We start from the raw sequence: 17,498 nt of genomic DNA on the forward strand, positions 1-17,498 counted from the left end.
TGTGTGCTTAATGATTCAATACTATTCATTGTTTTTTTGTCCAGCTTTGATTGTGTCAGTTTTCACAGTCTTGTTGGATTCTCAGGAGTGCAGATGTACATTCCATGACTTTAGTTTGTGGAACTTTTGTATTTTCTGCTGTGGTTTTTTTTTAAGTGTTTTAATACTGACCGCTTAGTATTCTGTTCTATCTTTCCCTGTTTAGTTAGAGTGGCCTCTTTTGCTGAAATCTGTTTTCTGCCTGTGTGTGTGTCTTTTCTCTCCTACTCACAGTCAATATTTGTGGGGGGCTGCCTATCCTTTGGGGGTCTGCTCTGAGGCAAGCCAGTATTCCCATCTATAGGGGTATGTAGTTCTCCGGCTGTGTCGAGGTGTCTAGGTTTGTTAGGCACACCCCACGGCTACTTCTAGTTGCGGTGTTAAGTTTAGGGTTTGCGGTCAGTACAGATTCCACTTCTCCTGAGAAAGTTTCATGCAGCTCCAAGGTCACCAGATCATAACACACCCATGGTTTTTCGTTGAAGTAGAAAAAGTGGCTCAGTAGTCTGTGTGAACCTTAGAGCAAATTTCCACATATTGAACACAGTTTAGTAGTCTTTGAGGAATATGTTTGCATATATTTTTTTAGATACAAAGCTATATTATGGGACTGTCCTCCGATACTTGAAACTCTTCCATGAACAGTCTTGACACCAGTTACTCCAATGAACAAATTCCAGAGAACGCTTTCGTTTTCGCCATTTCACCCCTATATGGGAACATGGCTCTGGTTGTGTCCACAGAGTAGCTGCTGGCTGATAGAGCGGGTTTGCAGTGGATGGCCTTCTTGTTGGGATAGTGGCAACTTTAAAAAGATGATACACGGTCTGACAAAATATCATACAAAAAATATAAACTTTATTGAAATTAGTTTAAAACAAATGCATGGAAGGTGATATAAGCAATGGCGCCACAGCGGTGGACGCTGCAGTAATGAACAGGGGGCGCGTGCACGGGCATACCAGTCCACAAAAATATCATAATCAAGTGCTCATACATATACGAGCAAACTCCAGAAAAAATCAATATAATATTTGTAAATTAACCTAAAAAATAAGCAAAACAAAGTAAATATGGCTGTATATGGAATAATCCATTTAAGATGGGAAACCAAGCTGCTGGCAGTAATCAGAAAGAATTACCACAGGCCGTAGTCATATGACTGTTAATGACTTGACAGTGCATTATATAGAAATCCACATTGGGTATAAGACTAACGGTCTGCAACATGAAAAAGGAAAACCGCCGCAGATTAGTACCCACCGCAGAGTGGACTGGGGATCCCGGTGTTAAACCTTCGTCAGGGAGCATGCATAATGACTAAACACAGAGTATAAAAAGGAGAGACCCCGGAAGTACAAGCTGCCGTAACCCGGAAATACTCGCACAGCGTCATGGCAACCATAACGCCGGCACACTCCAAAAGAAGCAGAAGGACGCTGAAGAGCATAGGGGCCCCATGTGATCAAAAGCGCCCAACCACAACCACGGACGTGCGCAGGCGCAAGAGCACCAGACAGCTGCGCAGAAGGTGCACATATACAAAGTAAGCAAGCCGCTTCAATATTGGTATAACTGTGTATATCTAATTAGACCATCAAAAGTACATATACAACTAACTTTATACAAATGCATCAGGAGTAGATCCATACATATAGTCATTGCAACATAGCGCGTATACTACAGCAGAACTATGGAAGTCCGTCATAATACAGTGCACCAAATTACAGCTCTGCCAATGAAAAATGACGAACATCACACACCAACATGCAGCGACGGTGCACAAAATCTGCATTGCTCAATTCCCATAAACCCATAACTGACAGGCATACTTATGTGAGACAAAAGCATGTTACAGGATATAAGACACACACAGCCATACTGATTGGCTGCCAACCCCCCACCCACACAAATGGGTAGGTGACTACCAATATCCTTTAAGCAACATGTGCAGCTATACAATAACAGAACATAAACTCAATAAAGAAATGGTAGTCCATGATGATCCTCATAATAGGGGCGTCCAAATTCGTGGTGACGGTTGATGGTATTGTAAAGAGACTTGATCCAAGGGTTAGGAGCAGAACTTAAAACTTCACGGGGTCAGCATACACTAGAACAACAACAACACGAGTTAAAAAAGAAATAAAAAACAATAAAACAACGACCACAACGTGGCACCACACCACAGCAACAACCCATGATCATAGGAAGGGGGCATAACTGATATTATCGTTAAGACCCGCAGGTTGGACCGTGTTGAGAGTCCAGATCCACCTGGACTCAACACGGGCCAACCGCTGAAAGGTGCCCCCTCCACGAATCCCCACCTCCAGCATGTCAATCCCCCTTGCCCTAAGAAGGCTGGCATCACAGTTATGGAACCTCTTGAAATGGCATGGCAACGTCTTTAGAGTGGTAATATCGTTAACAGTGGCCGCTGCATCGATGCCCAGAACATGTTCCTGTATACGTGTTTTAAGTTGGCGAGTAGTCATTCCAACATACATTTTTTCACACGGACATGTTACCATGTAAATAACATTCTTACTAGAACATGTGATCTTTTTCTTGATTTTAAATTCACGTGAGCCGTCAAGAGTTACAAAAAACCCCGACTCTCTCAATGTTTGGGCATGCAATGCAGCGGCCACAAGGGGAACAACCCACACGAACCGCCATAGAGTCCAAAAATGTGCCCACCCTCTCACCAGTGTAATGGCTATGAACCAATATGTCCCTGAGGTTCCTAGACCGTCTAACTGCAACGCCAGCCCTCTCAGGTAAGTATCGGGCAATAACGGGGTCTGCTCTTAAGACATGCCATGATTTTTGGAGGATCCTCTTCATCATTGGGAATGATACTTAGTGACATACCGGACAATATCATGTGCTTGGTTATCCTTATTCTCATATAAAACGATTCCCTTGAAGTATATCTCGCTCTATTAAAGGCTCTTTTAATGCTCCGATTGTTGTGGCCACGGGCTAATAGTCTATTCTTTAAATCAACAGCCTGGCAGAAAAAAAATCAGCTTCTGTAGAACATAATCTGCGCAGGCGGAGAAACTGACCTGTAGGGATAGCCTGAATAACATGGCCAGGGTGTGAGGAGGAGGCGTGCAACAGAAGATTAGTGGAAGTAGGCTTCCTGTAAATGACAGTCTGTAGACACCCACGGACATCACGTTTCAAAGTAACATCCAAGAATTCAATGGTATTAACATCAAATTTGTATGTCAATACAATATTGCGTTCATTGTTATTCAAGGATGTCATGAAGTCCAGTAGATTCTCAGAAGACCCCTGCCAGATCATCAAGATATCGTCAATGTACCGCGTCCATAACAGGACGCGGCACATTGACTCAGGGCGATCTAGCAGGGGGAGGTCCCTCTCCCACAGCCCCAGGAACAGGTTAGCATATGCAGGGGCAAAGGGAGCCCCCATAGCTGTTCCCTGGAGCTGTAGGAAGAAGGACCCCTTAAAAACAAAAAAATTGTGAGTCAGGGAAAATTCCAACAATACATAAATCAAACTTAATTTCTGCCGAAAAATTAGATGTACCCAGAAAAAAATTCTATTGCTCGAAGACCGTCCTGATGCCGAATGCTAGTATAAAGCGATTCGACATCAGCCGTTACTAACAATTCCCCTTCCTCAAGATGTACACCGTCCATACGCCTCAGAAACTCTCCAGTATCTTTAAGATATGAGGGTAAGCTCTCTACCAATGGCTGTAGTTTGGAGACGATCCATTGGTTAACCTTCTCCAGGTAATTACCTCTGCCAGAAATTATAGGACGACCAGGGGGCGTCTTCATGTCCTTGTGAACCTTGGGGAGAAGATAGAATGTGGGGACAGTGGGCTCACACACAACCAATGCTGATGCCAATTCACTGGTAATTGTACCCATATCCCTCGCATTTCTAATAATATCAGTAAGTTGTTGTGAAAATGCGGACAAGGGGTTAAACGTAAGTTTCTTTTAACATGCACGGTTGTTGAGTTGACGATAGGCCTCCTTTTCATACATTATGTTCGGCCAAACAACTACGTTTCCCCCCTTGTCCGCTGGTTTAAATACTACATCCCCAAGGTTCTGCAGGACACAAAGACGCTCCCTCTCCTCTCTCGTCAAATTATCCCTGTAGATACATCTGGGAATCTCAAGGAATTCTTTAGTCACTAATTGTACAAACAAATCCACACTTGGACAGGTAGAGAGAGGAGGAAATTTTTTAGATTTAGGGCGAATTGAGGCAGGGATCATACCTCCTTCAGGGGTGTCATGTTCAGCAGCCAATTCCTCCAATGTGCGTAGGGCTATCTGTTCTTCCTCTGTAGGAAATAATGCAGCCAGATTACCATTAAAGAAATATTTCTTAAAAACCAATGATCTGGTGAACAGGTGAAGGTCCTTGACAGCCTCAAACACATCAAATGGTGCTGCAGGTGAGAAGGAAAGATCCTTTTCTAATAATCTGAGGTCAGTATCAGTAAAGCTATGTGTACTGAGGTTGATTACCTTATTGTTGTATTTTCTGGGCTCAGCGGAATGATCGTCACGTCTATAAGGATGGAATACAAAATCTCTCTGGTTCCGTGTGGTCATCCTTGACCTCGTGGTTATTGAGGAAACTGATCGATCAGATATATCACTGGCAGATGAAATTGAAGTTTGAGATGGTGTACGTCTAATCTGGCCATCCAACTGTCTGCCTTTCCTCCATAGATAGACTCTCTTGCCCTCATAGTCTTGACGATCACGGTTAATTTTAGTGGATTGAGTATCCTGGATTTTTTTAACAACAGTCTCCAGTATTTTATCGATCTGTTTATTAGCCATATCCAACTGCTCCATAGTCCCATAGGATTTCAATTCATCCTCAGCTGTTTTTATGGATACATCTAACTGGGCAATCACTCCCTTGTTGTAATCACTCAGTAATTTCATTAATTGACAAGAACAATTATTGCACGCCTCCTCCCAACCAGCCACAAGAGCCATGTCTTCTACAGGAAATGTGGGTATTACTCGGACCCGTAGTCCTCTCGGTATCATTTTCCTAGCTAAATAGTTGTCCAAGAAGGTACAATTCCACCACAGCTTAGTCCGTTTTACTACCAAATTTTGTACTAATGTCACTTGGTCATCCCATCTACGATCATTGGTATGCTGGGAGATGGAAAGATCACCTCCAAACACTTGATCAAACTGTGAACGCCAGGCTATCTCCCTAGCCTTGAAGTCCATGCCTATAAAAAGATCTGTGCAAAACACAGCAAAGATTAGATAACAATTTATATAGCCAACTAGCATGGTAATCAATATTTCAGAAGTCTGTACCACTAGTCAAAAAGGACATAAAGACCTATCATCGAATACATAATGGCAACTTTAAAAAGATGATACACGGTCTGACAAAATATCATACAAAAAATATAAACTTTATTGAAATTAGTTTAAAACAAATGCATGGAAGGTGATATAAGCAATGGCGCCACAGCTTGGCTTGGGATAGCAAGACAAGCCAGGTCAGGTATTGGGAAGGAGAAGTAGATACATAAGCCGATTCATTAAGGCTGGCTTTTCTTATAACAGGTGTGAAAAAACGTCTGCTAGAGTAACATACACTAATTTCAAGAGCTGCCAGCCTCTTAATACATTTTGCACATCTTTTGGGGCTGTAGATCAACACAGTTTGAAATTAACTCATGCTGTGAAATGTAGTCCATTTTTGCTATAGTGATGCTGTCGGGCTGCACCTGGCCATGCCCCATTGCAATAAATACTGCTCACTTTAAGAAAAGTGTTAGCGCTGACCTAAAAATATCACAAAAAAGTCACATTTTTGCTCAAACATATATAGGTTCAAAACCTTACAACTTGTAGATACCACACTAGTTTTTTTTTTATATAAAAGACATGATGAATTTTGTCCATAGAGTTACATTAGAAAATTATATGTATCCATCACTAGAGGGCGCTTATGAGCTTACTGTATACTGTTTATTAACTAGATCAGGACCATTCTCAACCAATTCTCGACCAAGTACATTTTCAGGTGTTATCGCTATAATATCTGTGCTTTTAATGAATCTAAAAAAAGTTCTCTTTTCGATATTCAAATAACTTTTTGCCTCTTTTTTTTCCAATATCTGAGGCCTAATTTTTTTTTACATTTTTTATATTCCTTTTATTTTGCTAATTAATTAAAAATTTAAGGAAGAAAAATGGAATGTCTATTTTTCACAGTTTTTTAGCGTTTTTTTTTTATGACCACAAAAGACTGCTACAAAAAAAATTAAAATTGTGTTCTGCGTTAAGTAGAAATTATTTTTATTTATAGGACATACTTTTTTACAACAGTTTCGGGGCTATAAGTAGCCATTTGGACAGAGTGTTTTTATTCATTCATTATATTTTCCTTTTCTACTCTTTTTATTTATTTCTTTTTTTCACATTATGATTCCCATAATGTCTTCATGACCTCTGGGGGATTTGAACATGTAAATACGTTATTTTTATTTCTGATTACACTGGTACCAAAGAACTAGTATATTAATTCCATTTACAGGGGCTACTTAGCAGAGTTGACTGGGCGCACTAGGACCCAGCAGCTCCTGGTCCCTCCCTACATGATCACTGGGATCTGGAGGAGGAAGCATTGTCAGTACACAGTGCTCATTCCGAATTGTGTGCACAGTGATCAGGAAGGCAAAATAGTAAAAATTCATGTCTGCCTTCTCTTTGGGCAGTTGGCTGTGTCTGACATCCGGCTCCCTGTCCTTGCGGCTTCACAATCTGCAGTCAGTTGTCCACTCGGCATTGACACTTAAGAATGTCACTACAGAATAAAGCATGGACTGCCCACGCATTTTACGTCCATGGGCAGTCCAGAAATAGTGCTCCTTAGTGGTGGGCAAAGGCAGGCAAAATCTTACAATTTGTCTGTTTTCAGACCGCAATGAAGATGGCTTAAAAAAATATATGGCAAAAAAATGTTAAAAAAAAATTCAGACTTGTTAAAATTTAAATTACAAAGGGTTCAAGTGTATTCACTTTATAAAAAAATCAATAAAGAAAACAGTTATTTTACTCATATTGTCCCTAAATGTATCAGAAAAATGTATTGAGGTAATCCTGGATATTGACATAGTACAGAGACCTGATATGCAAATGCTCATTCATGGGTGGAACACAGGGTTCGAGGTATCTAGAATATGTTTATGTGTAAAAAAGTGCAAAAAAGTTCACCAACATCTTTAACGCAGTGCTACAGTGAATCACAGAACACCAAAAATTGGCAAATTTAGTTTAATCTCATGCTCATCTTTGTACACCTCATTGAATACCATCTTAATACCAGGATATACAGTGGGGGAAATAAGTATTTGATCCCTTGCTGTTTTTTTAAGTTTCCCTAGTGACAATGACATGAACAGTCTGTAATTTAAAGGGTAGGTTAATTTTAACATTGAGAGACAGACTATCAAAAATAAAATCCAGAAAATCACATTGTGTAAATTATATAAATGTATTTGCATTTTGCAGTGAGAAATAAGTATTTGATCCCCTACCAACCATTAAGAGTTCTGGCTACTACAGACCAGTTAGAAAAATATTTAGAATTGAGAGTCCTCAGTGGTTGATACCTTTTAATGGCTAACTGAAAAAATGGTAACAAATTGCAAGCTTTCGAGACTACTCAGGTCTCTTCATCAGGCATAGACTAAAGCAAATTCTGAAGAATCACATATTTATACACAACACCGCACATAACTGTCATTATGGGAGAGTGATAAGTGATACAGTTGTGTCCATAAATATTGGAGAGTTCCTAGATTAGGACTCAATGTTTTATTGTCCTCTAATTGGGGAATGGTTCTGTTGTGATGACCCCACATTGTCTGAAGTGCAAAGTCCTTAATTGATGTAAAAAGACAATATTAATGTTTGTCTTTTTACATCAATTAAGGAATTTGCACTTCAGACCATGTGGGCTCATCACATCATAAGTAGGACCCTCGCTGAAAAGGAGACAACTGTTGGTGCAATAGTAAGAAAATGGAAGAAATACAAAATGACTGTCAGTCAATATCGATCTAGAGAACCAAACAAAATCTCACCTCGTGGGGTATCCTTGATCATGAGGAAGGTGAGAAATCAGCCTAAAATTACATGGGGGGGGGGGAAATGTTAATGATCTCTAGGCAGCTGGGACCACAGTCACCAAGAAAACCATTGGTAACACATTACGCCATAAAGGTTTAAAATCCTGCAGTGCCTGCAAGGTCCCCTGCTCAAGAAGGCACATGTGCAGGCCCATCTGAAGTTTACCAATGAACACCTGGATGATTCTGTGAGTGATTGGGGGAAGTGCTGTGGTCAGATGAGACAAAAATTGAGGTCTTTGGCATTAACTGACCTTGCCGTGTTTGGAGGAAGAAAAATGCTGCCTATGACCCAAAGAACACAATCCCCACTGTCAAGCATGCAGGTGGAAACATTATGTTTTGCTTGTGTTTCTCTGCTAAGGGCACAGGACTACTTCACTGCATCAATGGGAGAATGGATGGAGCCATGTACAGTAAAATCCTGAGTGACAACCAACCTCCTTCTCTCCGCCTGGACATTAACCCCTTCACCCCCGGAGCTTTTTCCGTTTTTCCGTTTTCGTTTTTCGCTCCCCTCCTTCCCAGAGCCATAACTTTTTTATTTTTCCGTCAATTTGGCCATGTGAGGGCTTATTTTTTGCGGGACGAGTTGTACTTTTGAACGACATCATTGGTTTTAGCATGTCGTGTACTACAAAACGGGAAAAAAAATCCAAGTGCAGTGAAATTGCAAAAAAAGTGCAATCCCACACTTGTTTTTTGCTTGCCTATTTTGCTAGGTTCACTAAATGCTAAAACTGACCTGCCATTATGATTCTCCAGGTCACTACGAGTTCATAGACACCTAACATGACTAGGTTATTTTTCACCTAAGTGGTGAAAAAAAATTCCAAACTTTGCAAAAAACAAAACAAAACAAAATTGCGCCATTTTCCGATACTCGTAGCGTCTCCATTTTGTCGTGATCTGGGGTCAGGTGAGGGCTTATTTTTTGCGTGCCGAGCTGGCGTTTTTACTGATAGCATTTTGGTGCAGATACGTTCTTTTGATCGCCCGTTATTGCATTTTAATGCAATGTCGTGGCGACCAAAAAACGTAAATCTGGCGTTTCGAATTTTTTTCTCGCTACGCCATTTAGCGATCAGGTTAATGCTTTTTTTTTATTGATAGATCGGGCGATTCTGAACGCGGCGATACCAAATATGTGTAGGTTGGGGTTTTTTTAAATTGATTTATTTTGATTAGGGCGAAAGGGGGGTGATTTAAACTTTTATATATTTTTAATTTTTTTCACATTTTTAAAAACTTTTTTTTTTTACTTTTGCCATGCTTCTATAGCCTCCATGGGAGGCTAGAAGCAGGCACAGCCCGATCGGCTCTGCTATGCAGCAGTGATCATAAGATCGCTGCTACACAGCAGATTTGCAGGTGTGCTGTGAGCGCCGACCACAGGGGGGCGCTCACAGCCACCGGCAATCAGTAACCATAGAGGTCTCAAGGACCTCTATGGTTACAATGGAGGAGCATCGCCGACCCCCGATCATGTGACGGGGGTCGGCGATGCGCTCATATCCGGCCGCACGGCCGGATGCGGTAGTTAAATGCCGCTGTCTGCGTTTGACAGCGGCATTTAACTAGTTAATAGGCGCGCGCAGATCGCGATTCTGCTCGCGCCTATTGCGGGCACATGTCAGCTGTTCAAAACAGCTGACATGTCCCGGCTTTGATGTGCGCTCACCGCCGGAGCGCACATCAAAGCGGGGGTCCCGACATGTGACGTACTATACCGTCACATGTCGGGAAGGGGTTAAAAATGGGTTGTGGCTGGGTCTTCCAGCAAGACAATGACCCAAAACATACAGCCAAGGTAACAAAGGAATGGCTCAAAAAGAAGCACATTAAGGTCATAGAGTGGCATAGCCAGTCCCCAGACCTTAAAGGGCACCTGTCACCCCGTTTTCTGAAGATGAGCTAAAAATACGTTAAATAGGGGCAGAGCTGGGCGTTACATTAGTGTCTGTGTGCCTTTATAACCTACCTAAGCTGCCGAAATACCTTTGTAAAGTCGCTGTTTTCTGCTGTCACTCAGGCTGGTCTGGTCCTATGGGCGTGGTGACAGCGCTGTTTCTCCCCCAGAAACCTGCTCATCATTACGTTGGTGGCGTAGTGGTGTGCGCATGTCCAAAGCGAAGATCCACTGCCCAGGAGATTCAAAACAGCGCGGTCTTTGCTATTCGCCGTTTACCGGTGGGCGCGGCCATCTTTCCTGTGGCCGCGCGTGCGCAGATGGAGCGCTCTGCTGCCCGGGGCTTCAGGAAAATGGCCGCGTGATTCCGCGCGTGCGCAGATTGAGATCGCGGCGGCCATTTTCCTGAAGCCCCGGGCAGCAGAGCGCTCCATCTGCGCACGCGCGGCCACAGGAAAGATGGCCGCGCCCACCGGTAAACGGCGAATAGCGAAGACCGCGCTGTTTTGAATCTCCTGGGCTGTGGATTTTCGCTTTGGACATGCGCACACCACTACGCCACCAACGTAATGATGAGCAGGTTCTGGGGGAGAAACAGCGCTGTCACCACGCCCATAGGACCAGACCAGCCTGAGTGACAGCAGAAAACAGCGACTTTACAAAGGTATTTCGGCAGCTTAGGTAGGTTATAAAGGCACACAAAGACACTAATGTAACGCCCAGCTCTGCCCCTATTTAACGGTATTTTTAGCTCATCTTCAAAAAATGGGGTGATAGGTGCCCTTTAATCCCATAGAAAACTTATGGAGGGAGTTGAAGCTCCGAGTTGCCATGCAACAGCCTCAAAATCTTAATGATTTAGAGATGATCTGCAAAGAGGAGTGGACCAAAATTCCTTCTGACATGTGCGCAAACCTCATCATTAACTACAAAAAAAGTCTGACTGCTGTGCTTGCCAACAAGGGTTTTGCCACCAAGTAAAGAAATGTAGATAATTTATACAATGCGATTTTCTGGATTTTATTTTTGATAAAAAAGCAACATCACCCCCATTCTCCCCAGGCCACCCTCCCTCCAGCATGCAGCCCCATGCAAGCAAAATCACCCCCATTCTCCACAGGCAGACCCCCCTCCACCGTGCACATGCAGCCCCATGCAAGCAATTTTTTTCAATTCTAACTCCCAACACTAACCCCAACACACCCGTAACCCTAATCCCAAACCTAACACACCCCTAACCCTAATACCAAACGTAACCCTAACCACAAGCCTAACCCCAACACACCCCCTAATCCTAACACACCCCTAACCCCAACACACCCCTTACCCTAACCACAAGCCTAACCCTAACTCTAGTTTCAATCCTAACCCTAAATGCCCACGTTGCGGATCTTTCAGCAGTTGTTGAAAAATCCGCAGGCAAAACGCGCCTGCGCTGCATTTTACTCACGGATTTACAATGTTTTCTGTGCGGATTTCACCTGGGGATTCCTATTGAGGAACAGGTGTAAAACGCTGCGGAATCCGCACAAAGAATTGACATGCTGCGGAAAATACAACGCGGTATTTTCCACACCATGGACACAGCGGATTTGGTTTTCCATAGGTTTACATGGTACTGTAAAAGTGATGGAAAACTGCTACGAATCCGCAGCGGCCAATCCACACCGTGTGCACAGAGCCCAATTCTAACCCCAACCCTAACTCTAACCCTAGTAGAAAAATAAAAATATATTTTCTTTATTTTACCTACGGGGGTGATAAAGGGGGGAGGTTATTTACTATCTTTTTTATTTTGATCACTGTGATAGGTTGTATCACAGTGATCAAAATGTACCCGAAATGAATCTGCCGGCCGATTCGGTGGGCGCACTGCGCATGTGCCCGCCATTTTGGAAGATGGCGGCGCCCATGGAGAAGACGGATGGACACCCGCACTCGGTAAGTATGGGGGGTGGGATCGGACAGCGGGGGGGGGGGGCGCGCGGGCGGAGAGAAGACTGATGGCGGCGGATAGCCGCTGTCAGTCGGTGGAGGGGGCATATCGGGGTCTCCAGCCGTGGCCGATGATATTGCAGCATCGGCCATGGCTGGATTGTAATATTTCACCAATTTTCAGCTAACCCTTTCACCCGATCTTCAGGAACGCGATCCTGCCATGACGCCACATAGGCATCACAGGTCGGATTGGCACACTGGATGCCCCCCTCACACCATGCAACACAGCCCCCTGGATGTCCCATGCCCCCTCACAACAGTCACAAGGCCCCCTGGATGCCCCATCACCTACATACCCCATGCCCCCTTACATTATGCAACACAGCCCCCTGGATGCCCCATGCCCCCCTACATACCCCATGCCCCCTCACAGAAGCTCCTCACACTATGCAACACAGCCCCCCCCGGATGCCCCTCTACATACCCCGTGCCCTCTCACAACAGCCACAAGGCCCCCCTAGATGCCCCTCTACATACCCCATGCCCCCTCACACCAGCCCCCTGGATGCCCCTCTACATACCCCATCGATGCCCATCTACATACCCCCTCACACCAGCCACAGCGCCCCCTGGATACCCCATGCCCCCCTCACACCAGCCCCCAGGATGCCGCTCTACATACCCCATGCCCACTCACCATCCACACAGCACCCTGGATGCCCCCTCTACATACCCCATGCCTCCTCACAACAGCCACAAGGCACCCTGGATGCCCCCCCTCACACCAGCCCCCTAGATGCCCCTCTACATATCCCATGCCCCTTCACAACAGCCACAAGGCACCCTAGATGCCCCTCTACATACCCCCTCACACCAGCCACACAGCCCCCTGGATACCCCATGCCCCCTCTACATGCCCGCCCCCTCACACCAGCCCCCTAGATGCCCCTCTACATACCCCATGCCTCATCACAACAGCCACAAGGCACTCCTCAAAACAGCCACAAGGCACCCTGGATGCCCCCTGTACTTACCCTATCCCTCCTCACAACAGCCACAAGGCACCCTGGGTGCCCCATGCCCCCCTCACCAGCCCACTAGATGCCCCTCTACATACCCCATGCCCCCTCACACAAGCCCCCTGGATGCCCATCTACATACCCCATGCCCCCTTCACACCAGCCACACAGCCCCCTGGATACCCCATGCCCCCAGTCATACCAGACACACATTCCCCTGGATGCCCCCATACCCCCTCTACATGCCCCCCTCACACCAGCCCCCTGGATGACCCTCTACATGACCCATCACACCAGACCCCTGAATGTTCCTCTACATACCCCCTCACACCAGCCCCCTAGATGCCCCTTTACATACCCCATGCTCCCTCACAGCAAATTACAACCTCAGAGCACACACACTGATTCCTGCGTCCTCATTCCATTTTACAAGGCTCCATGGTGCAGCCAGAGTCTTCTCCTCACACTGCTCCACGCTGCAGCTCCTCTCCTCACACGGGTCCCTGGCACAGCCCCCCGGTCCTCTCCTCACACGGGTCCATAGTGCAGGCCCTCAGTCTCCTCACACCTCCATGGTGCAGCAGCATCTATTTTCCCGCGTCTCTTCTCCAGCAGCAGCCTCACCAAAACGCAGCCTCCTGCTGCCGGCTCGTCATTAAACTCAAGGAGGCCCCGCCCCTTCCGGTGACATCATGATTTCATGGAATCACTCCTCCCCCTCAAGAAATCAACTCCAATCTAGACGCTACCCTACCACCACATAGCAGGCCTGTCTCAGAAACAGAGCGCGCTCCTAAATGCCCCGCCTTCGATGCCCTGATGAACCAATCAGCGCTGCAGCTCACAAACATGTCACTGACACTCCCACAACACAACACACTTCCTGGTCGCTCACTGTGTGGGCTGGGTTGAGCCTAGAGTGTATGGGCTCCTTCCAGGTCCTGACTGCAGCCCATACACTCTAGCCGGCTCATTACTGAAGATGCTAGAGTGTATGGGCTCCTTCCTGGTATATATTATTGTAGATATAGACTGTACGGGCTCCTGTCAGGTATATATTATTGTAGATATAGACTGTACGGGCTCCTGTCAGGTATATATTATTGTAGATACAGACTGTACGGGCTCCTGTCAGGTATATATTATTGTAGATATAGACTGTACGGGCTCCTGTCACGTATATATTATTGTAGATACAGACTGTACGGGCTCCTGTCAGGTATATATTATTGTAGATACAGACTGTACAGACTCCTGTCAGGTATATATTATTGTAGATACAGACTGTACGGGCTCCTGTCAGGTATATATTATTGTAGATATAGACTGTACAGGCTCCTGTCAGGTATATATTATTGTAGATATAGACTGTACGGGCTCCTGTCAGGTATATATTATTGTAGATACAGACTGTACGGGCTCCTGTCAGGTATATATTATTGTAGATACAGACTGCACGGGCTCCTGTCAGGTATGTATTATTGTAGATACAGACTGTACGGGCTCCTGTCAGGTATATATTATTGTAGATATAGACTGTACGGGCTCCTGTCAGGTATATATTATTGTAGATACAGACTGCACGGGCTCCTGTCAGGTATATATTATTGTAGATATAGACTGTACAGACTCCTTTCAGGCATATATTATTGTAGATATAGACTGGACGGGCTCCTGTCAGGTATATATTATTGTAGATATAGACTGTACGGGCTCCTGTCAGGTATATATTATTGTAGATATAGACTGGACGGGCTCCTGTCAGGTATATATTATTGTAGATATAGACTGTACAGACTCCTTTCAGGCATATATTATTGTAGATATAGACTGGACGGGCTCCTGTCAGGTATATATTATTGTAGATACAGACTGCACGGGCTCCTGTCAGGTATATATTATTGTAGATACAGACTGCACGGGCTCCTGTCAGGTATATATTATTGTAGATATAGACTGTACAGACTCCTGTCAGGTATATATTATTGTAGATATAGACTGTACGGGCTCCTGTCAGGTATATATTATTGTAGATATAGACTGTACAGACTCCTGTCAGGTATATATTATTGTAGATACAGACTGCACGGGCTCCTGTCAGGTATATATTATTGTAGATATAGACTGTACGGGCTCCTGTCAGGTATATATATTATTGTAGATATAGACTGTACGGGCTCCTGTCAGGTATATATTATTGTAGATACAGACTGTACAGGCTCCTTTCAGGCATATATTATTGTAGATATAGACTGGACGGGCTCCTGTCAGGTATATATATTATTGTAGATATAGACTGTACAGGCTCCTGTCAGGTATATATTATTGTAGATATAGACTGTACGGGCTCCTGTCAGGTATATATATTATTGTAGATATAGACTGTACGGGCTCCTGTCAGGTATATATTATTGTAGATACAGACTGTACAGACTCCTGTCAGGTATATATTATTGTAGATACAGACTGCACGGGCTCCTGTCAGGTATATATTATTGTAGATATAGACTGTACGGGCTCCTGTCAGGTATATATATTATTGTAGATATAGACTGTACGGGCTCCTGTCAGGTATATATTATTGTAGATACAGACTGTACAGGCTCCTTTCAGGCATATATTATTGTAGATATAGACTGGACGGGCTCCTGTCAGGTATATATATTATTGTAGATATAGACTGGACGGGCTCCTGTCAGGTATATATTATTGTAGATACAGACTGCACGGGCTCCTGTCAGGTATATATTATTGTAGATACAGACTGCACGGGCTCCTGTCAGGTATATATTATTGTAGATATAGACTGTACAGACTCCTTTCAGGCATATATTATTGTAGATATAGACTGTACGGGCTCCTGTCAGGTATATATTATTGTAGATATAGACTGTACGGGCTCCTGTCAGGTATATATTATTGTAGATATAGACTGTACGGGCTCCTGTCAGGTATATATTATTGTAGATACAGACTGTACGGGCTCCTGTCAGGTATATATTATTGTAGATATAGACTGTACGGGCTCCTGTCAGGTATATATTATTGTAGATATAGACTGTACAGACTCCTGTCAGGTATATATTATTGTAGATATAGACTGTACGGGCTCCTGTCAGGTATATATTATTGTAGATATAGACTGTACGGGCTCCTGTCAGGTATATATTACTGTAGATACAGACTGTACGGGCTCCTGTCAGATATATATTATTGTAGATATAGACTGTACGGGCTCCTGTCAGGTATATATTATTGTAGATATAGACTGTACGGGCTCCTGTCAGGTATATATTATTGTAGATACAGACTGTACAGACTCCTGTCAGGTATATATTATTGTAGATACAGACTGCACGGGCTCCTGTCAGGTATATATTATTGTAGATATAGACTGTACGGACTCCTGTCAGGTATATATTATTGTAGATACAGACTGTACGGGCTCCTGTCAGGTATATATATTATTGTAGATATAGACTGTACGGGCTCCTGTCAGGTATATATTATTGTAGATACAGACTGTACAGGCTCCTTTCAGGCATATATTATTGTAGATATAGACTGGACGGGCTCCTGTCAGGTATATATATTATTGTAGATATAGACTGTACAGGCTCCTGTCAGGTATATATTATTGTAGATACAGACTGTACGGGCTCCTGTCAGGTATATATTATTGTAGATATAGACTGTACGGGCTCCTGTCAGGTATATATTATTGTAGATAGACTGTACGGGCTCCTGTCAGGTATATATTATTGTAGATATAGACTGTACGGGCTCCTGTCAGGTATATATTATTGTAGATATAGACTGTACGGGCTCCTGTCAGGTATATATGATTGTAGATATAGACTGTACGGGCTCCTGTCAGGTATATATTATTGTAGATATAGACTGTACGGGCTCCTGTCAGGTATATATTATTGTAGATACAGACTGTACGGGCTCCTGTCAGGTATGTATTATTGTAGATACAGACTGTACAGGCTCCTGTCAGGTATATATTATTGTAGATACAGACTGTACGGGCTCCTGTCAGGTATATATTATTGTAGATACAGACTGTACGGGCTCCTGTCAGGTATATATTATTGTAGATACAGACTGTACGGGCTCCTGTCAGGTATATATTATTGTAGATACAGACTGTACGGGCTCCTGTCAGGTATGTATTATTGTAGATACAGACTGTACAGGCTCCTGTCAGATATACAGGTCCTTCTCAAAAAATTAGCATATAGTGTTAAATTTCATTATTTACCATAATGTAATGATTACAATTAAACTTTCATATATTATAGATTCATTATCCACCAACTGAAGTTTGTCAGGTCTTTTATTGTTTTAATACTGATGATTTTGGCCTACAACTCCTTATAACTCAAAAAACCTGTCTCAATAAATTAGC

The 17,498-nt window shown here is 43.8% G+C and overlaps 1 long non-coding RNA gene across 2 annotated transcripts; it reads right to left on the minus strand.

Annotated features, from left to right (window-relative positions):
* Window positions 1–875: 875 nt before the first annotated feature.
* Window positions 876–14,018, minus strand: LOC143804499 (uncharacterized). 2 transcript variants are annotated; one of them, XR_013221036.1, is made up of 4 exons: window positions 13,550–14,018; window positions 4,569–5,311; window positions 4,316–4,381; window positions 876–2,152 (listed from the first exon to the last, which is right to left on the minus strand). It is a non-coding gene; the product is annotated as an uncharacterized LOC143804499 (long non-coding RNA). The 2 variants fall into 2 exon arrangements; XR_013221035.1 differs by lacking the exon at window positions 13,550–14,018 and having other exon boundaries at window positions 4,569–10,111.
* Between the last annotated feature and the right edge of the window lie 3,480 nt (window positions 14,019–17,498).

The sequence above is a fragment of the Ranitomeya variabilis genome, chromosome 2, assembly GCF_051348905.1.
Source record: "Ranitomeya variabilis isolate aRanVar5 chromosome 2, aRanVar5.hap1, whole genome shotgun sequence".
NCBI classification, from domain to species: domain Eukaryota; kingdom Metazoa; phylum Chordata; class Amphibia; order Anura; family Dendrobatidae; genus Ranitomeya; species Ranitomeya variabilis.